This window comes from Alligator mississippiensis, chromosome 10, assembly GCF_030867095.1.
Source record: "Alligator mississippiensis isolate rAllMis1 chromosome 10, rAllMis1, whole genome shotgun sequence".
In the NCBI taxonomy this organism is placed as follows: Eukaryota; Metazoa; Chordata; order Crocodylia; family Alligatoridae; genus Alligator; species Alligator mississippiensis.
Genome location: NC_081833.1, coordinates 72,863,946 through 72,886,419, shown reverse-complemented (window position 1 = coordinate 72,886,419; position 22,474 = coordinate 72,863,946). Strand labels below are relative to the sequence as shown.

Below are 22,474 nucleotides of genomic sequence, written 5' to 3'. Positions count from 1 at the left end.
ATTTTTATTAGGTAGTTAAACAAGAAGGTCATCCTACTAATGTATTTTGTATTATAGCGTACTAGTCTGCAATATTTTATAGACAGTATATAACCACCAGTCGTTTTATTTTATAATGATTTGCAGGCAAGATTTTATATACTGTAAAAGCAATACAAGGAAGGAGAATATTTAGTCTTTTCTTCAATACAAAGATTGAGTCAGTAATGATATTAAACCTAGAGCTAATAAAGCAAATTGTATATTAAGCATATAACAAGTGTTGAAAAGACAAATACGCTTTCAATTGCAGTACAAGGACAAGCCCCTGCAGCAGAACCTGATCAGTCATTGAAGTGCTTCACATCATTTCTTTCCCAAACCAGTCTGCAAAAGTCGCAATGCCATCTAATGGACAGAGCGGGGACCTCAGCACCAGCAAACAGGGGGGTTGCCTGATAAGGATCTGTGCCTAGATTTAACGGCTTTAAAAAAGATTTACAAAGCAATAGTTTCAGTGGAAGAATAACACGATGCTGTAGCGAAGGTTTGATCAATATTTGGCTTCCCTTGCTTAGACATCAAGACTTAAAGGAGCGTCATGGTCCCATTCAAGCCCTGACACACTTTCACCCCCAGAAGTCAGAGCCTGACTTTTCCTATTGTTTTATTCTAAGAGTTTTTCTCTGTATCTCCTCCCCAAAATCCGCTTGAGATGGCTAACCTGGTGCAGCAATCCACATGCCTGCAAATATATTACGCACCCATATGTATGTGCTCGGACATGCCAGCCAGCATGTTCCCAGACATGCGTGCGCATGGACCTTCCCCTTCATAAACATGCACACGCACGTTCCTAAGCAGAGAGGGGTGTGCACGCATTCTTCCTACTGGACATGCACGTGTAGACACAGCCGGTCACACCTCAGTATTCACACACCGTCCCTTTACCAAAGCAGCACATATGTACACATATGTACATATGCACCAATGGAGGCAGACAAGTGCTTTTGTGCTAAGTGTACATGCACGTACACAGTCATCTTCCCAGCTGCTGATGCACAAACATACATGGGTAAGCACATATACGTGCATATATGGACCTCATGCTGAACCCAACTCTGCTCTGTTACACCAGTCTAAATCCAGAATAACTCTTCTGCATTCAGTATAGTCTGGATATGCACCACTAAAATGACCAAAATGCAAACCTGGAAGATTTAATCTAGGCCTTGTTTTGCAGTTGATTTAAAATGGGGCCAGGATTTCACCCCACTTTCCCTAAATTCCAGAAGGACCTTCAAGTAGAGGAACACTAATGCAGCCTGGCTCTTGCTCTGCTCTTTCCCAGACACAGTTAAACAAAGCGCCATTCTCTGAGAGTCGCATGGATTTTCCTTCTTACTATAATATCGTTTCTAAGACCTTTCCAAAATTTATTTCTTTAGGGCCCAATCCAAAAGTCCCATTGGGCCCAATCCAAAATTCCCACTGGCTTCTGTAGCTTTTGGATCAAGCCATTCTTCTTCTTCAACTCCTGACCTCCTGCAGATCGTATTAAAACCCTCCATTTATATGACCAACAGCACCCTGCACAAAACCAGGTTTAAAACATTCTAGTCATTCCTTTATAAAGTTTGCTCTGATTTTTTTGTCTAGGTTTATTCCCTTTTTTCCCTTCCCAGTGTCATGAGTCCTTTCAAGTAAGACCGGTAAAAAGCACATGCCTGGGAAAGGAATATTTCTGAGGGAAGCAATAAAATATATGTGAAACCTAGGAAAGGGGGTGGGAGGGTATAAAGAAGAGATTTTCTCACCCCACAGCACATCCTGCTTAAATGGCTTTGTGATTCTCAAAAAGATCTGCTCCTAAAATATGTTTGCAAGTCTACTTTGGGAAGCAGATCAGATCTCTTAATTCTAATGCAAAACTGGAGAAGAGGAGAGAACAAAAATGAATGTGAAGTAAAAGCAAGATGCTTTAAAAATCATGGTGCGGGCTGGATGATGATTAGGGCTAGGAAAAGACCCCGCTCTTCTGATAGAAAAGGGTTGAGAGGACAGCGATTGCAATGTATAAAATAACCATGCATCTGCCGAAGGTGTTTTCTCAGGGACAAGCAGTTTCCCTGGGATTTCTGCGGAGCTGCAAACGCTGGGCTGGGATGAGAGGAAAAGGAGGAGGATTAGGAAAGTGCTGAGAGTGGGGAGGAAAGAGAAGGGGTGCAGTACGTACAGATTGCCGAGTTCAACAGCCCCCAGCCTCCGCTCGTGTCTCTCTCTCTCCCCCTCTCAAGTCAAAAAGGAAATGCGGTTCTTTTGCAGAATCAGAAATGAACCATCAGGAAGTTGGCAAAATCGCTAACTAAACAATCAATCAAGGAAATGCAACAAATTCGCAAGGATCCGCATTTTTCCAGCGGGGGAGCATAAGCAGGCTCCGACCCTCGCAACGTCCAGGGGAAGCACCAGGACTTTCCTCTGGCCTGGGCTTGTCAAACTAAGTCGAGCTGCAGCTTGCAAACCAGACCCCAGCCTTTGATGGAGCCTCAGAAGTCTTTGCTCGGTCCCAGCCTGCCTTTCCCTAGACGGTGCATATTTCTCTTTTTGCTATTAAAACATTAAAAAAAAAAAAAAAGCGTATAAACTCTTCCTGGACAACACAACAGCAATGACAGAATGGGAGAAGTGGGTGGCTTGCATTTCTTGATGGGTTTTTTTTTTTCCTCCAAGCGCTGGGAACAGTGATCGCTTGTAAATTTCACTCGCTTGTAAATTTCAGTGTGCGCGCGTGTGTGTGTGTGTGTGTGTGTGTGCGTGTGTGTGTTGGGGGGGTCAGATAGTGAAACTTAGGGGGATGCACTATCAAGTCCAATGCTCATGCAGTGATGGCTCCCCCAACTTCTTCCCTTCGGAGTAAAGCTCCTTCTGGACACCCTGGAGTAGGACTGGGAGCAGACTCCGGTTGCAAGGTTACAAAGCAGCTGACTTCACTTCACTTCACTTGAACTCCAGGCAGGAGCCATCCAGCCTGTTGTGCCTTCCCCACTGGAAAAAAAAAACACGTCCCGATTGAAGGCAAAACAAATGGGTGTTTGTTGCTTTTTCATTCACAAACGCACACGCATCCACACACAGGCGGGGTGACAGGGGGTGGGAGGGCTCGCGGCCAGGACAGATTGTCAAGGGCTTCTTTCCTCTTCTTTGTTTTAATACTGGGATAAAACAAACAAAACAAAACAAAAAAGATCTTTTCCTTCCTCCTCCCCTCCAAAAAGTTACAGCATCGCAGCTTTTCACACGTGCACGGTGTAAAACTGCACCCTGCAGGGTGTAAAACTCTGTGCAAGGGGATCCGGGATGCCCCAAATGGAGAAAAGAACAGATTCACGGGGGGAAATGGCTTTGCAAACTGCATTTCACACGAGTCCAGAGTGCAGCTGTGATATACTGAAGCAGCTATCTTGCCTGATCTTTCCATATAGGTTTCACATAGGAAAAGAAATAACAGGGTTTTGGTTTTTGGTTTTTTTTTAATCTATTTTAAGCTCATATTTCTGCCTGCTGAAATGCAGCTAAGGACCTTTTCTCAGAATGGAAAATAAAATATACAGACTAGGTGAACAGAGGCAATAAATTTATTGCCATGGCTCTCCACTATGTAAAGCATGACATGGATCGACTATGGAGTGTATTCGTGTTTGGCTGGGGCAAGGGAGTAACAAGACTTACTGATAAGTAAGTACTCACTATTAGTTACTAATAGGTAGTAAGTAACAGTAAGTTAGTAATAGTAACTAATTGTAACAAGGCTTACTATTAAGTAAGTACTCACTATTAGTTACTAATAGGTAGTAAGTAACAGTAAGTTAGTAATAGTAACTAATTGTAACAAGGCTTACTATTAAGTAAGTACTCACTATTAGTTACTAATAGGTAGTAAGTAACAGTAAGTTAGTAATAGTAACTAATTGTAACAAGGCTTACTATTAAGTAAGTACTCACTATTAGTTACTAATAGGTAGTAAGTAACAGTAAGTTAGTAATAGTAACTAATTGTAACAAGGCTTACTATTAAGTAAGGACTTATTAGTTACGAATAGATAGTAAGTAACAGTAAGTTAGTAATAGTAAGTAACTAATTCTAACAAGGCTTACTATTAAGTATTTATTATTAGTAACTAATAGGTAGTAACAGTAAGTTAGTAATAGTAAGCCTTGTTACAATTATTTACTATTAAGTAAGTACTTATTATTAGTAACTAATAGGTAGTAAGTAACAGTAAGTTAGTAACAGTAACTAATTGTAACAAGGCTTACTATTAAGTACTTATTATTAGTTACTAATAGGTAGTAACAGTAAGTTAGTAATAGTAAGTAATTGTAACAAGACTGTATTCAGTACTTACAATTAGTTACTATTAGGTAGTAACAGTAAGTTAGTAACTAATTGTACAAGACTTACTATTAAGTATGTACTTACTATTAGTAAGTAACAATTAGTAAGTAAGAATGACTATTGTTGTTAATATTAATAATGATAAGGATAAGGGTGGTGTTAATGATTACAACAGCAACAATAACCAGACTGATAGTCACTATAATAATGATAGTAATAAATGAGGTTAATGACTATGATGATGTGATAATGACGGTGATCACGATGATGACACTAATAATGATGATGATCTTCTGATATGCAAATGACCTGAACAGGAGACACGTTGTTCCTAAGGGGATGAAGACAAGGCATTGCGACAACGACCCTGCATGACAAAACCAAGGTGCACTTCTTTGAATCGCACAAATGTGCCCTCAAAACTTCACTGGAAACTTTGGCACCCTCGGGGAGATGCTAATAAATGACCCGACCCCGCAACTAGAGTGTATTTCAACACAGGTCCTGAAAAGGGACTACCTCTCTGGTGTCTCCTAAAGCATTTACTTCGTGCAGCCTAGAAATATTATTCCACCTCTTTCATCCTCTCCTGCTTGTAGCATAGCCTGCGATCCCGACCTCCAAAACCCAGCAGCATGCCAATTTGCAACGTAGGGGCTGTGCCCTGCTAGACTGCAGATTACCGGAGGAATATGTAAGCTCCCGGGGTCACTGCTAAAAGCAACACGACTTTATATTTTTTAATAAAGAATGTTCTCTTGCAACTTGGCCGCCTTCCACTCACCCCCATAGATGAGCTGGCTCTATAAACACTGAATAGAAGATTAACACTGCTGTTATAACCTCATATAGAGATCTGTGCCTTATGAAAGCTTTTTACTGCTGCTGATCTACGAGCTTCATAATAGCCTTTTTGTTTTCAGTATGACAACAGATCCGAAGTCAACGGTCTGCCATTCCCAGTTTCAGTGCCACTTACAACACAGATCCATCTTGACCTCAAAGGCTTCCTACAATGTAAGTGCAAGGGGGGTGATGGGGGTGGGAGTGGAGCCTTTACCATCCATATGCTTCCCTCCATGGGAGTTAACAAGTCAGAGCTGGGTGTCACTGATATCAAAAGGAACCAATGCACAGATCTGGCGGACTTGTAGGGATGATGTCTTTAATTTTGGCAGGCGGGCAGAGCTCCTCACAAATGACAGAGCGAGCTGCCAGCCAGGTTTGCGAGCAGGCACTGGGATATTATTGAACAATAATAGCTCCTTACTGAAAGTGTATGTCTCTGGGAGGAAACAAAACAAAACCAAAAAAAAAAAAACAACCACCAAAAAACAGGAGAACCAAGTGGGAGTGCAAAGCCATTTATTATAGAAATCGAGTTCAAAGGTATTGCAGCTAAACCGTGTTAACTGAGCTCCTCTCCAGCAACATGCTTGTGCAAGGAGGGGGTGAGGAGCTGAGAAAAAGGGCTGGTTCAGTTGGGAGAGGAGAAGCTGTCGGCTCCCATCCTCTCTCTAGCCAGGGCTTTCCAAGGGCTCCTTGAAACTGACATGCAAGAGACAGGGGCTGGTCAGTTTCATTGCTCCCCTGATCCGAGCTGCGGGTGCAGGAGGAGGTGGGTGCGGTGGTTGCTTCTTCTCACCAATCCGAATCAAACCAGCTCCAGGGATCAGGCATGAGCTGATGAGATGCAAAATAAATAAATAAATAAATCCATAAAAAGGAGGATGCCCAGGGCAAGGTAGATCCTATAGACATCCAGGGTAAAACTCCCTTCCTATAGACCAGCCTATAGACCTCCCACAGACTAGATCCATTCTTCACTGTCACCTTTCTCGCACCACAGCGAACCTGAAACCCCAGAAAGACGTATTTATTTAGCCAAAAATAAATGGGAATAAAAACAACCAAAAAAGACTGCTCTCTTTCTTTCTCTCCCTCTCTCTTTTCTCTCTCTAATAAGACCTTGAAAGAGCAGAAAGTTTCCTTAGTTAAGGATTTTCCCCCCCCCCCTCCCCAGATCATTTTACCTTGATCCCCATTTCAGTACATTCCTTCTTTAACGTAGGATAGGCATATTGCTGAACTGGTCCCATAACCCCTTCCGAGGAATGCCCCAAAATGCTGACGTTAAAACATTGTTGGGTTTTGTTTTGTTTTATTTTGTTTTGTTTAAAAACCAGCGGTGCTTCAAATTGCAGGTCAGATCAGAACTGGGTTGGGGGACCCGGAAAACCAGCAGACAAAACAAATTGTAGCCCAAGCGGGGTTTACCTTTATGAGACACTACAAATTGCAGCTCTGGACACTTTGGAGACCTTTGAAATCCCTTCATTAGCTATTTGATGCATTTGACATCCGAGCTCATTGTACCCCGGAGGCATCCAAAAGTTTGAAAACCGAGTTTTATTAACCTAATAAAATGCACACGCACAAAAATCGAAGAGAAAATTCAAGAATCAGGAGCAGAGTTAAAGAAAGGCAAGAAAGTTCAGCCAATGCCTGGTTTTTTTAAATACTGGATAAAAGGGACTATTCTTGATTTGTCTGGATAGGGAACCCCCCCCCCCCCAATCCTTCTAGTTATGTATATGTAATAAAATGACTTTAAAAGAATTTGCTCTTTCAGTTACTGCTGCAAAGGAGAAGCACACTTCATCCCCATCTGTTATGTTCTTTCCTCCTTCCTCTATTCCTCTGTCATGCCATAACTCACTCATCTTTATGAACAAAAGGGAAATATAGTGAGACTATACAGCAGGAATGAATCCTCCAGTTCCTCTGGCAGAGGGGTGGCTGCATAACATTTACCCAGCCAAAAGTGAATGTTGTTTAATGGCTTACATGGTATGAAAGGGTAAATTTGAAGTGTAGCAATTATAACCTAGTATGTTTGGATTCATTTAGGTCATAAATGCATGTGTCATTCAGGCTGGGCACTTCATTAAAGGACTAGATTCAATGCACCCTTCAGTTTTAGTGGGGGAGTTGGCTCAATTAGTTTATAGCTTGTGATTACTATAATTTGGCCATAAAATAAGAATTTCCTTTTAAATACTTTTTGCTGTCAGTGCCCAGGTGGGAGGTTGAAAGGAGGGGGGGAGAGGGGGGAAATCCCCTTCCCTTCAGTATGTGCAGATTAAAGACAACATGAATACAATGTCTAGCTGAAATGCAAAGGAAAAACCCCACATCTGTATTTACTACAAGGGGATGAATGACAAGAAGGTTTTACTTAACTTAAATATTTTGTGGGGATTTATGTGGAAGTTAAAACACGATCTGTCCATCAACAGCTCAATTGCTGTTAGGTAAGTGATTTGCAACAACTCACCATTTACTGAGCAAATTACACCAGACAAGGAAGATACCATCAAGTAGCATTGTTCCCTAATTTCACAGAATAGGTGGTTGTGCTTTATTGGTGCTGTTCAATAGCCTGTTCCTCCTTAGTGCATTGCTATTTATCCTGGCCCCTTTTCTTGCCATGAATTTTGCTTTCTGTTGCTTGTGCTGCTATTTACACATTCTCCTTTTACTGGAAATTGAGATTTCGCCTTTTTATGCTTTCAAAAAAAAGTTGAACACGGTGGGACCAATGATTCCTTTTTGGTGATCAGATGCATTTTCTATGCTTTCTTTAGGAAGAGACTATGCTTTTCATTTGCCCTCTCATCTTTCTTTTAGTATATCCCCATCACCCCTTTAAAGCAGTATTAGTCCTGTGTGAATAATTTCAAGCCCAGAGGTAATTTACTGAAGGATAGGTTTTTCCCTAAGTCTTAATTTATGTTTTTGCTTCTGCAATACAAAAGAAATTGTTTAAGCAGGATTTCTTTTTTCAGATCAGTTGTCTCCCTGTGATTAGTCACATTATCAGACCAAATACACGGAGGTCCCCTCCGTCCCTCTCTCTCCTTCTTGTCAACTTACATTATACTTTTAATTCCTAGCCCACACTTTGAGACCATCAAAATGCTTCAGACTGCCATTAGTTTAAACTGATGTGGAAATGCCCCTTCTATTATCAGCTTATTGCTAACCACTGAAGTACTTGCTTATAATAAGAAAGCCTGTCTTGCAACAAAGCCAACACATTGGTGTGTTCTCAGGCATGGCTTGCCCTCCCTATTTAGAGATAATTGTGATTGTGTTGAGCATAATAGAGACACAACTGCAGTAAACCCAGCAGCTATTAGCAATTGTTAAATAAGTATGTGGACTGTAAAGTTAAGTGTTATATCCTTTAGATAAGGGCTTATCTATATGGGCATTAAACCCACACTTACCTCTTCAGCCTATAACAAGACAAGAGATACTGGGCTGCAATTCTCTGCCCCCAGATGTTACAACTGAATTCAGTCAGTCGAACTTAATTCGGATGGAGAAACCGATTTCTCGATTTTGCTGAGCTAGATGGATGCCGACTTAAGGTTTTTGGATTAAACCGATGTTTCTTTTCCTCTCTGACCCCCCATGTTCCTATGGACGGGGCTATTCTTTTCCCTCCAGCCAGTTACAGATTCAGTTTACACTTGCTGCAAGTGCATTTCCTTTGCATTGTAAATAGTGAAAATGAAACAGCTGGGGGAAAATGTCATGTGCAAATCAGGGGTGAGAATTTCAGTTAATTGATTATTAAGAGAAAATTTAAAGGCCAAACCCCATAAACTCGAGTTCCTGTTAGAAAATGCAGGATCAGGCCCTGGCACTTCTCCCGGTAGCAAATCTCCCTTGCCTTCAGTGTCATCATCAGCACCGGAGCCTGCCGGGGCCTAGCCGGAGGAATAAAACAAACAAACAGCCCCAGGAAACTCATTGTGAACTGCTCTGTGAGCAGGGGCTCTTCTGCTCGGAGCCTGCTGAAGGTCAGTCCTGTGGCTGATGTTAATGGCATAGTACCGCAGGGCTTGTCGGACTTGGGCAGGCGTGCGTAGTACTTGGTCGGCTTTGCTTTCTCAGCACTTCATCCAGCATCAGGGGCCAGGGTCATGCAGGCGCTAAGGTGCAGGGTTGACAGCCCAGAGGTTGCAAGTTAGAGGCCAAAGCAGACGCGCTCACGGCATCAGATTCCAGCGAATCTGCAAACTGCCAAATACTTTGTCCCAAGGACACAAAAAGGAAGGATCTGTCACAAGGATGCAAGAAGGGAAGTATTCAAAATCAGAGCATTATGGTGGCTCTGAAGAGTTAGAAAGAAGCTGGCTGTGATCCTGCTCCCAACGTAGATAAAACCCCCTTGACACCATTATATGAATGAAACCTGCTGCCTTCAGCGGGCATTCAGGGCACCCAGTCCATTTTTCTATTTCTCGTCTTATACACTATACATTGCCTGGATATCTACAGTCCTGACACCTAATTAGGCTTCCATTAGAGGCGACAAAGCAACAGCTGTTCTGAACTGTAGTGAAAGGGATATGATCTTATACTCAGGTCTCATACAGAGGAAACTGAGGCACGGGGAGACCAAGCAATTTACCTAGGACCATCTACGCACGTTGGTGGCAGATCCAGGACTTACAGCCTCGTTCTCTGAATTCTCGTCATGTTCTGACTCATGAAAGCTTTGCCTTTGCCTGCCCTGGGAACCGTGCATGAGTACTGATCCCTTGTTATTGCTCTGATCAAACTCTCCTCTCTTTAAAATTCATTACAAAGAACTGCCGCCACATCTGGGGCTGGCATCGTGCCGTTTAAAGAGGGTGCCTGGGGGTGATGCAACCCAGTAAAATCTGCAAGAATGCATGGCAATCCATCACCAGAATGACATTTTCTAACCCGAGATGAGATGGGAACGTTTTTTTTCTCTCCTGCCGGTTACAGATTCAGTTTAGACTGTGAGCATCTGAGGACGGGCATCTTCTTGTCCTGTCTGTTAAACTCCTATTAGACTTAAAAATTATAGCCGGAGCAGCGGAGGGTATAAACCCTGATGACTCTGGTGTATTCATGTGGGAGCCAGATCACAGCTTCATAGCTTCCCCTGCAGCGACAGGCACAAAAATCCAAGGGTGAGAAAGTATTCAAAATCTTTCTTTCCCTTAAAAATGAGCCCAATAGGAAGGATTCACATTAGGAGGAAAAAAATGAGGGATTGCATATTGCTAAGTGCTGCAGTGCTCAATATTTGTTCAGCTTGCAGCACTGAGATGCAGGCTAAAAGCACAGCTGAGCTACCTTATAAGCTCCCCAGCAGGGGACGAAGCCAGCGCCCCTTGATGACAGTGGGAGTTTGGCCACTGAGTTCAGGGGAGGAGGACGGAGCCCCCAATTTTGCTGCTAAAACAAGAAAAAAGCCATATTTCATCCCTATGACTCTTAGCTGATTAAAGGCCCGGTCCTTCTGGCAGCAATCTTTATTCTCCTGAACGAAGCTATTAATCACCTTGGAGCTGTTTGTCTGAGTATGGATGACATACAGGCCCAATCCTGTGCAGGGCTGAGATCTCTCAGCTCTCACGAAAGGGCGTCCTAGAGTTTAGGCTTGGTCCGTGTGTCCCTACCTTTTCAGTCTATTAAAGTGCATTCGAGCCCAGCCGTCCATGGGGTCCCATCTGTTATCTGTCCCTATTTACCTAACACTCTGCAAGACGAATGATTGACTGCTAAGGTTTTAAAGTCATGGCCTTCCCTGCCTAAGATGCAAAGGGATTTTGACAGCTTCCTTCTGTGAGCTCCCAAACACCCCTTTCCCCTTCTGCATTTGGTCCTGGGGAAGGTGTTAAAAAACAAATGAATACCCCAGTAAGTGGTTTATTGCAGTTACTGATCTGCAATATGCAATGACCCCCCACCCCCTCGTGATCCCTCAAATTGCATTACCACTCTCCCAGCCCTGAGATCTTTATCCAGCTCATGCATTTCTCTGGAAATAAAACCAAACAGATGAAAAAGCGGCAACCTTTTATGCCACTCGATTGTCAAAATCTGTCCGCGGAGGGCGCTGGAAGCCAGCGATAATTCCCGTGGCTCCAGTTGATTGTACAATCTGTTTTTCTTATGAGGTGTAAGAAGAGACTTCAAGAAGCAAACAAAGAGCGGGTCTTCGTACCAGGGAGCAGAGCGCTTCGAGACTGGGCAAACAGCACAGGGGAGGAACAGCAATGAAAGGAGCTGAGAGCAGAGACGGACAGACAGAGACATGATTGTTTTGCTCCTAGCCAGCGCCTTTTTTCCAGGAATTTCAAATCAAGATGAATCAAACACTGATGAACCCGTGTGAGGTTGGACGGGGTGGCGGGGTGCAATAAAACTTCTGGTTCAATCCTGAATAAACGTCCACACCCGTTCCCCGAAATGAGCTGCAGGGAAAGCCTGGGGCAACAGGTCACATAGGGAGGGGTAAGGACACAGAGTGGCATTTTGCTGACAGCGGGAAACACCCTTGTCCACCTGCTAAGAAGAGCAGGGCTGGTAAATTAATACAGTGTATTGGCTTCCACCGGCTGCTGTCCACTTCTCTCGAAGCATCCCCCTCTAGTGGGATCAGTGGGGATGTCACATGAAAATTGAACTGGAAGGAACAAAATCTTGCCTGGGATTTAAATCCATGCAAAGCAGAACAGCAAAAATGCTGCCGAAAGGCATTGCAGCCCGTGCCTTGTGCATGCTGGCTATCTCAAACCTAGTCACAAAAAAAAGACAGGGGTCTTTACCCCCCCATGCATTGGCCTAGTGAGCAAGTCACTAAAACAGTCCAGTGGATTCCCTTATGATTACAGGAATCCTGGTTTTCTCCGATTTAGAAAAATATGGATTTGGGGTTACTTTTTTAATTTGAAAATTGGGGATTTTTTTTGTGATTCAGATGAAATGCCAGCAGTATATAGATAAACATATAGTGGTGTTTCATTTTAATTGTGGAAAAACGTGGATTTAGGGTTACTTTTTTTTAATCTGAAAATTGGGGATTTTTTTAAATCGGAGAAAACTAGGATCCCTGCTAGGAAGCAAGGATCCTCTTTGTGTGTCTGAAAGGAAAGAGAAGAGGCTCACATAATTTCCCCGCCCCATCGGTGCATGGATAACTAGAGCTGGACGTAGAGTCTTGCCTTTTACTTCAATTATTCCCTTGATGCTATTTTCTAAACTTTCACACATATTAAGTGCTGGGATACACAGTGACAAAATAAAAGCAAACCAACTTGATACTGTCCTTTTGTGTTCCCAGAGGAGCAAACCCCTTCAGCCCATTTGCATTGGCAATCTCTGGCAGCTCCAACATTTGCAGGTAGTGAAACTGGAAGAATAAAATAAATTAGCATTTGGATGACTTCCAAAGCATTCATTCAAGGCTTCCCACCTTGCAGCCTTTTTAAATTGACCACCTTCAAATTAGAAACCCTGATGGTGATAACACCTCTGCTCAGACAAGGGATGATTGTGATGGTTTTCTACTACTTCGTACAAGAGAAGACGGCCGATATTCAATTACACGCTGACATTATAAATTAAGATTTAGAAGCCACTGGGTTGGTTTTTTCTTCAATCCAGAATCATTTGGAATGTATTATTAATTGCATTAATATTAGCTGCATTCTTTTCTAATTAGGAGGGCTGCTAAACTCTAGTCTTAATAGCGTGCAGCTGAAAAAAAAAAAAGCAAGCATATCTTCTCAAATTCAACCCTGCAGAAGCAGCAAGATGGATTCATCGCTGAATCCCAGACACACACAGACCAGCAATCTCTACCCATTCCTGTGTCTACCCAGAAAATTATAGAGAACACAATCCCACTACTGTGCAATATTGGTAAGCAAATGTCTGTCTACATACAACACGGTCTTATTGCCAGATGGCACCGCGTCAGCCTGAGATGGGCTAGAGCCAGGAAACTCTGCTTGGGATGTGGATGTGAATTTTTCTGGAGTTTGGAGGGGCTTGGAGCTAGGTTTTTGATCCAGCCCCCGCTGTCAATAAATGAGAAGTCATTTATCTTGCAGCCATACGTGGCATTTGTAATACTCTGTCCATGGTACCTGCCTTGTGTACGGGTGATGTGCTCCCAGAACCAACATCTGTTTACTCCCCAAGAACGCGGCCTTCACGTCACTTCGGGGCACATGGGGGGGGCCAAATTTCAGCTTTATTGCTGCTGGGCTGTGGGTGTCCTGCTGCGAGCCAGTCCATATGGAGCAGCAGCCAACATTTGATAACCCACTCCCCTCCTTCACATTCCCGTTGACCTGCTGGGCCCTGGAAGGAAGGAGACAAGACTCAAGCAGCCCACCCTCCTTCCCCAGCCTCCCTACTGGGCCCGCACTGAAGCCATCTAGCAGCTCAAACTTAAGGGACTCTCTCAAAATGTTTAGCTACACCCAGGTTCAAAACTGCCGGATGGAGGTGGCAGAAGCAGGGACATAAGAAGGTCACGCAGCGAGTTCCCATTTAAGCGAGGGTTTCACTTCTCCCGTTCCCAGACGCTGCGTGTGAAACATTTGCTGGCTTGGTGTTGTGTAACTAGATAAAGTTAAAACCACCATGCTCCCCATTATCACAAGACAAGCGGCAGCAAAGCCAAAAGACAGAACAGGAAATTCAGGTCAATAGAACTGCATCATTGAACAGAGTGGGGTTTTGTTACACAAGAAATTGAGGAAGAGGAAAACACTGTCCTTTCCAGCGGAGCTCCCGCCTTTTCTTTATCTTTGCCTCCTTTTCCTGCTCTTTTTTCTGCAGACCCCTCTTTCCCAGAAACGAGGCATGTCTCTAAATTGAGTCAAACCTTTTATTTCCCTGGATCGGTTTGACTAAGATGCATTATGCTGCTTCCAGACAAGTTACTGCGTAAGGATAGAAAAGCGTGCCTTTTCAAATGACATCCCTCGTCAAAGACACGAGAAGTGCATGCAAGTCCAACACTACATTTCCAATTGCAGCCACAGGTCATTTTTTTTTGTTTTGCCTGAGCTTTTTCCCTCCAGGAATATTTCTTTTCATAAGTGAGGCTGAAAATGCAAGACTTTTCCCCCTTCCTGTTAGGACATCCTTGCATTGACAGGTTATAAAACTGAACCATGTTTGAAATCTGAGGCCACACTGAAGGCAATGAAGAACAATGGGAAAAATGGGGACCTCTTTCATCAACATCGTAGCTTCTCTTTACAGTCCAGGGCACTTGAAAGTAAGACGCCAGCAAGATAAACCCATGGGGACGAGGCTCCTGGGGAGGGAATATATAAGTTGACCTCCTATTGTTTTATGGAAGGAAGGAAAAAAAAGGGAGCAAGCTTTTGTCCCTAAATCCTCTGTCCCTTCCCTATGCGACAGGTCACGTAGTCCATGACAAAGCTAATGCACAGATGTGAGGTCCTTGCTTCTTGCAACCCATATGGCATCCAGTTCAAGTATTGCCTCCAAAGGGGAAAAGATGAATACAACCATAGGCTGTATTATCCTTGTTACTTAGGCTTGTGAGCCCATGACTCTAGTCCTAGTTTGCCCAGTCCTCTTCCCACTTGTCCAGTTGCTTCTGTATCCCCAGTATGCATCTCAGAACTGGCCAGTTCCCTCTGCAGAGTCTGAGTAGCTGCAAGGCTCTCAGGAGAGGGGCAAAGTACTGGTGAAGCCCAAAATCTGCATCCACAATGCAGTTTAGTGGCTTGTGATTCTCTATGATGTCTTTAATGGAAACCCCACCAGGACAGTGCAACCAGACTGATCAGGGTTTTGTTTTTTTGGTCTGGCTGGGGTCTCCAGGGCACATTCGCTGCAGGCTCAAATATGTCGACCGCTGTTGCTGTCTTCCTCGGTCATGGCAGTTGTCCAAGGCAGAAGCTGGTGCTGGAAGTTGAAAGGCTCTAATTTACACTGGCATCCATTCAAGGGCCAAGGCAGCCAGCTCCTAGACATGTCTAACCTCCATGTCACTCAGGAATGGAGGTGCACCAGAGAGCCAGACATGGATAGACACCGAATGCAAAAAAAAAGAGATAACAAAAAATATAAGATAACAAAAAATGGGATATAAGATAACAAATGGGATGATACAAATGGGATATAAGATAACAAAAAATGGGATGAAAGAAATTAAAGCAAGTTTAGGGACTGATTATCACCTAATGTGCCACCCCTGCCATGAGATAGGTGCATAAATCACAACACTTCCTTTTCCGACCATCATTAGAGCCTGTGGCTTAACCGATTTATCCAAGGATCCACTGAAGACTGCATGTAATTTCAGAGAGGAAGGGTTGAGATGCTTATTCAAAGAAGTGCAAAATTCCCAGGGTTGGCTTGGAAATGATAGAAAAGAAACCTTTGAACAGGACTGGAAATGCCTGGAGGAGATGCTTCTGTAATGCTACCTGCGGTTAGAACCCCAAAGGCAGGGGGCATTTATTTCAAGAGGTTTTGCCCCAAAACTACAGGGCAGGGTTGACTGTGTACAATCCAGCCTTGCATTTTGGTTAGCAAACTGCCTAATCCAAATGTCTCTGTAGGTTTATAGAAATGCTCCCATACGTTGCAGCCCCGTCCAGCTTCTCTCACCACAGCCGCTGCATTACACACGATCCATTGTACTGTTGTAAACACTGACGGAGGGTGAATTAGAGACACATTTTGGAAGCGGGCTCCTGCTTCTGTGTTTAGGTTAATTAGTGGTTTGCTAGTATGTTAACTGTTCTGCACATTGACCTCAGGCTGGTTCTTCTCTAATGAACAAAAGCAGTTCTTTAGCAACAGGTAACCACTGATTTCTCAGGGACTATAACTTAAGTAACAAGCATTGAGTTACTGAAGCTCCAGTCAGGCCAAGAAGCAAGAAAATCCTTCTTGGAAAATTCTCTCCACCCCCAAGGAAAGAAGTCACTAGACTGATCTCTGGTCTGTTTGAAAGCCTGCCTGCTGGGTTTGCTTGAAACTGTCCTCATTTCATCTTGATAAGCTCTTCCAAGCCTGAAGGGACTTTCTGGACCATGAGATGATGGCTGCTAGTTTTATTTCCATGGCTGAGTTCATCAAGAAAGAATTCACCTTTTGGAGGAAACTCCATTTTGATTAGGAAATGTACTTTTTGCCAATGTTAAGAGCAGCTAGACAGGCTCTTGTCAGGAAGTAGGATAGGGCCAGGCTGAAAACCCAAGACTTTTTCCCTTTCCTGTTAGGATGTCCTTGCATTGACAGGTTATAAAGCTGAACCATGTTGGAAAAACAGCACAGAGATGGCTCACAGTGACCCACAAGTCTGGATCCTACTTTTGCACGTGAGCTGGGAGTAATTGCAAAAGCTGCATAGCCCTGCAAAAGGAATTGTACAAGTTGCAAATACCACTCAATCCATGTGCTGTTGGGAGTTTAGAGATGATCCCTAGGAGCACATTTGGTTCTAATCAAGTCCCTGCACTGTGGAACATCCTGTTTGTCTACACTTATTATTACTGACAAATTATCCTCCTCTCAAATCTCAGGGAGCATTCACTTTATCCTCACATTAAACCTGATTGGAAACAGTAGGTTTAATTGGACTCAGCGTGAGGCCCAGTCATAAACCGCGCCAGTCCCTTTTTATTGTTAAATTCATTGGATGTGTGAAAATGGTGTATTTAATATACAGATCCCAGCGTGCTATTCACAGGGCTGTTTTAAATAATGCACACAGTCACAATACTCTATATGCAACCTCTGTGCTGCCTTGGTGCACTGACATGCCACCAAAATTATGCCGACAAAATTCCCCAGTATTCATTTTTTCAGCAGTTTGTGCCTTGTATAAGGCATCATCCAAAGGAAAAGGGCCCTGCCCCTGAAAAATGACTTTCATTGGCAACAAGTCATTATTGATTGTAGCTACCATGCCAAGCTGCTGAACTGTGTCCTAACAAATAAAGCCCAGGCTTTTGAAGATTAAGACCATGAACTTGAAAAAGAGCTGGTGTCGGGCAAGGAGACAGTGCAAGGCAAAGAGCAATGTCTTCTCATTGGTTTGTGTTGCCTAACACGGGCAGATCCAGGTGGGGAGAGAGGGGGGAACGGCAGGGAGCAAGGGTGCAGTGATGCAGTTCCCCACCCCCTTGGATCAGCATTTCTAGTTAGGCAATGCCGAGGGAGCCAGTTGGCTTCATGGCTCATTACAACCTAATTGATCCCTTCCAAACTCTTCATTCTTCTCTTCTTTGTAATGGTCTTGATGCTCCACCAATCAAACTATCCTTTGTTCTGCCACACTGCTGCCTGCTCATTGCTCCTGGTAATGAAGTTCCTATTTCGCAGCCCTGAAGATGGTTTTTAACTCATTCCAAGAAAATGATGTTTTTTGCTTCAATCTGAGACTGGATAATACAGCCCTAGGCTCCTAGTAAAGCTCCTAGTTTATTTTTAACTGGAGAAAAATATGTGTTGTTGGGTATGGGATAATGCATCTCCCCATTTGCATGCCCCCTTTTCAAAATCCTAAATCTGCCCATGAAGATAGGCATCCTTGGGGCGCGTCTACATATCTCCATACGGCAACATTGCTACTGCCCCCATGCTTTAGGAAGTACTAAAGCATGGGGCCAGTAGCCGCCTGCACTGCACCATACACTGGGTGCATGGTTATTTTTAGCTGTTACTTCACCGTAGCAGCATGCTATAATGAGCCAGCACACCTCTACAGCGAAGTAGGTGCTGGTCACTTGTAGACACATGCAGTCGCTCCATTGCCATTATGCATTGCTATGGCAATATAGCATCACGTGTAGACATGGCCATTGTGTTACATTATCTAGTGATGAAAATGGTCCTGTTCCCAGGGAGGGGCTCTACTGCAAGGCAAGTCTGGAGGTGAGAAGCATCAGTCTTGTAGGAAGATGCATAAAGCAAGCTGCCTAAATATAGACTTTACACTGGCATAAATCCCAAGAGTAGCAGCAACGTCCCATAGCTTCTGTCTTGACAACTGGCACAATCAGCTCAGGGTTAAATTCTGTGTTCGGCCACTGCTCAGAAATGTTCTTCTCTTTCCATCTTTGTCTGGACTGAACTTTAGCCAGCCACTTTGCATCCTACCATGCCTCTGAAACAGTGGGATGTTTGGACATTATCTGATTCAGGGAGCAGAAGAGGTTGAGGCAGGGGTTACATTGCAGGCAGTGAAGTCCATAGGACCTTGCAATCTCATCTGGAGGCCTGCAAAAGCAAGGATCCCCGTGGGAAACCCAAGAGCTCTAGGGAAGGAGAAGCAGCTGTCCATCCAGTTGCGACGCTCCACGATCTGTCTGCACGGATGGGAGCAAAGGCGGCTTGGTGTGGCTTTGCCAACCCTGCCAGGTTTCTTACATGAGTCAGCAGCAACTCATGAGCAATGCTGTCAGAAGCTGCTGACAGCCGCAGCAGTATTAGCTAAGCTCAGTCAAATGGTCTGGGGCGTGAAAAATTGTGGAACGGCCCTAACTCCCGGGCTCAAAACAAAGCCACCTCTTTGCTACTTGAGCTTGAGGTAATTCATCATTATCTGCAAGGAGCCAAGGATGGAGGAGCATATTTTGCTGAAGCCAAGCTGCTCATTAGTAGTGTGTGGTCTCTCCTAGGTGGATAGAGCTTTAAGATGCACGAGGATTACAGCGGGATAGATACTGCTTTAAATAGTGCTTTAATTGCCTTCCCATGTGCTGTGCCTGCCTATGCTTTATTTTACTCCGGAAGCAATGTGTGAATGTGTTTTCTGTGCTCTCAAAGGACAAGGCCCTGTTGCCACTGGTTTTTACCAAAGTCCCCCTGAGCAATGCACGACACGTCTCACTCGAGGCTCCTCACAAAACTAGAAAGGGAACAGCAAAAAAAGCACATAACGAGCATGAGGCAGAGACTCGTCCGAACGGCAGCGCAAACCTGAGCACGACCACAGATACCGTGAGACTGTCATAAAGGAAATCCCCATCTCTTTGCAGCAATCAAGATACATTAGTATCATGGTAAAATACGACCTATTGACGTAGAGCCCTTAGCCTTTGGCCCTGGGTATGAGCTACGTGATTAACACGCTTGTATTGGATCAGCTTTTGGGTGTATTGGGATCCTTCTTGGCATATATGAGAACAATCCCTTAAGCTATCAGGGTTTGGGGCTTGCTTCTCAGATGTGCCTGAAGTTTGGGAAACTCAGTACATTTAAAACTTAGACCTTTCGCCTCCAAAGACCAGCCTCTAAGGATTGGCTATATTATGAAATACCCTGCAGGACAGCCTCTATTTTAGCATTTTAGGTAGATATTTCAATCTCTGTAGCAACCTGATAGTCACTCTGCTTCTGTGTATAATCCCATATCAGAAAACAGCTCTAAGTGTGCAAGGAGCGGGGTGGAGGTCAAATTTTGCTCAGTGCAGTGTGGTGGGGCAACTTGATATAGAACAGACTTAGTTCTCGTCTTGGGAAAATGCTCCTAGGACTCTTAAAAGGGGTCAGCCAGACTTTCCCAAAGTGCTCTCCAGTTTTATTCTGTGCATATTCTGTGGCTTTGTTACTGTCACATCTGTGATGCTTAGAAATAATTTTTCTCCTGGAGATCAGTGCCTTGTCATCTTCAATGGGATTTTTCTTGCAGTGCCCCATGCAGTCCCCCTTTGCAGGTTGAGAAGTGAGATGCACAGTGGTTAAGACCCTGATCCACAAGGCCACTTAGGTGTTGCTGCGTTCAGGGTTGCAAGGATTAGCCCCTAGGATAGCTGTCACATAGCTCTCCCCTGAAATTGGACAGGCATAGAGACATTTGGTCAATGAGGGAAGGTTTTGTGAGAATCCAGCCACAGAGAGACCTGACTGTGGTAGCCAGGAATGAAATGGTAAGGTAAGAGCCTGCCTCGCCTGAGAGGGAAGCCTGCCATGCACTCGTCTGGAGTTTGGTGTCTAAACTGAGCAATTTAGGCAGCCAATGCTGCATTTATCCATGTTATTCTCCAAGAGAGAGATGGAGAGACTCACAAAGAGCCAGTACTCCTGTAGTCAGGCCCCAAGTGGGACGTGGGGGTCTGGACCTGGGGTCAAATTCCTGTTCTGTGCGAGTGGGAGAAGGGGCCTGAAGTCACATCCTGGTCAGTACCCTAACTGTTTTGCTATTGGATGCCGTCTGGTTGGTCTCTTTCAATGTCTGGTTGGTCTCTTTCAACATCCACTATTGAAAAGGTTTTACCGTATATAAATAAATAAGTATTCATTGGCTAAGACAGCACGATTCCATGGTTGAAAAATTAGACTTTCACCTGAGACAGAGGAATTCACTTCCGTCCTCCGATACTTATTTAATTACTTATGCACAATGGAACAGCTTCATAAGGAGAGATCGAGGGAAGCCCACCCCAGAATATCCAGCATCTTCAGGACCAGGGCACTCTCCTGAGACGTGGGTTTAAATCCTGACTTGAAACCGAGCAGAATATAGATTTGGAACCAAGTTTTCCTGCACCCCAAGAAGGCTTTCGAACAACTAGGATGGGAAATGTTCATGCAGGCCCCTGGATATTTTTTTTGCTCTAAGTATGTTCACAACAAGCCCATGATATTAGGGACTGTGGGGAATAACTAGGTAATCCCCTGGCTAGTCGGAGAACCCTGCTTGAGGGCCTTCAAGTTTGACTTGAGATGGGGCACCCACCAAACAACTTGTGAGATGGGAACTTCGGTTTCTATGGGATTAGAAAGCAGTTTGGATGCATCAGTGATGCCTCAATGGTGGACATATTGCCTGAAGACATAGGTGTGTTAATTATTTGTCCTAGGTCACTCAGGAAGCTCCTGACATAGCAAAGGTTCAAATCAAGATCTTACACAATCTAGGCAACGGACTTGGACCCTCATTTCTTCTCACCAGCCAGGTCCAGATGAGCAATGCTGGATCTCTCCACTTCCATGATAAAGTCCCATATCCCCATAGCAAACATCCCAGCATTCAACAACCCCCAAACCACAGAGCATCAAGCAACTTTTTGATGCTAGGTGGGATTTGAACTCACAGCCTAAAGGGGAAAGTTTCTGCAACTTAGTACCAAGTACCTGACCCATCCAACCCTCTCTAAACAACAAGCTGTGCAGTATCCTTTATCAACAGAGCAAAACAGTGTGTGAACATTGATTTTTACTGGCTTCATATTCACCATGCTATTTGGGGATATGACATGGGGACTTTGGGTATGATGAATCAAAGTAAATCCAGTTTGATATGTAATATTTTATGTATTTTGAAATACAAAAGCGACTTTCTGTTCCGTGTGTTATTTCCAAATCTAATGTCTTATTTACAAATCTAATGATTTACAGCTGAGTTAGAAGTACTCTCGCAAGTACTTTACTGGGTTCTTTCAACTCTCGTTGAAATGTGTTTCTATCTCTTTTGATGCAGTATATTCCTTCTCAATATTTGGAGAGCAAACACACCACCATGGCTAGAATAGATGTGGAGCTTCTTAGCAGACGTAGGGAGCCTGACAGCTTGTAACCCCCCCTTGCAAACAGTTAACAGTAACAAGTGACCTCAAATGCCGAAGGCCTTCACTTTTCCATCTGGGTAAGGCACTCACAATTGCTCCATACTACCGAGGCACTAATCAGGCTGGACCAACTATGGAAACTGTGCAAAAACCTTACTGCATTTGCAAATATATCTCACAATTGAATCCTTTTCTCATGCTGTATTCCTCTCTCCTTCCACCCCCTCTCCTCCCCCCCTCCTGCCCTCCCATTTCAGCTTTTGGTATTGAAGTTTCCATTTTCAACTGACTCACATAAATTAAACTTAGGCATTGGCATACAGCAGAGAGAGGGAGAAAGTTGACCATTTCCCTCAGGAGGTCAGCCGCAAATTCCTTCTGTTGTCTGAGAAATGATGAGCTACTCTTTGGAGACATGGCTTAGATCATTTAGCGCCACAGAGAAACTTTTCAAGAGTTTAAACCAGGATTGAAATATGCCTTTTTTCTACTTTTAAACTATTTTTGTTCATTTTTCTTTGAACATAGCCTTCGACACAAAAAGCCAGTTGTGCGTGGTGCTATTTCCTTTGGGCCGTATTACAGGAAACATTCCCAGCTTACTTTATGCCACTGCAAATAACTCTTTACCTCCGGAAAAAAGGACATCTCTCTCAATTGCAGGGCCAAACATATTCGACTGCTTGGA

At 43.9% G+C, this 22,474-nt stretch overlaps 2 long non-coding RNA genes across 3 annotated transcripts in view; one reads left to right on the top strand and one right to left on the bottom strand.

The window, feature by feature from the left end:
• The window catches only part of LOC109283367 (uncharacterized), a 69,710-nt gene extending 66,688 nt beyond the window's left edge, over nucleotides 1-3,022 (bottom strand). Inside the window, exon 1 of one of the 2 annotated variants that reach the window (XR_002090520.2) lies at nucleotides 2,216-3,022. This is a non-coding gene — a long non-coding RNA (uncharacterized LOC109283367). The remainder of the gene's footprint in view (nucleotides 1-2,215) is intronic. The other variant, XR_002090521.2, reaches the window with a different exon arrangement.
• Nucleotides 3,023-5,154: 2,132 nt separating this feature from the next.
• Nucleotides 5,155-12,532, top strand: LOC109283374 (uncharacterized). The gene is made up of 2 exons (XR_002090531.2): nucleotides 5,155-5,395; nucleotides 11,389-12,532. It is a non-coding gene; the product is annotated as an uncharacterized LOC109283374 (long non-coding RNA).
• Nucleotides 12,533-22,474: the final 9,942 nt, after the last annotated feature.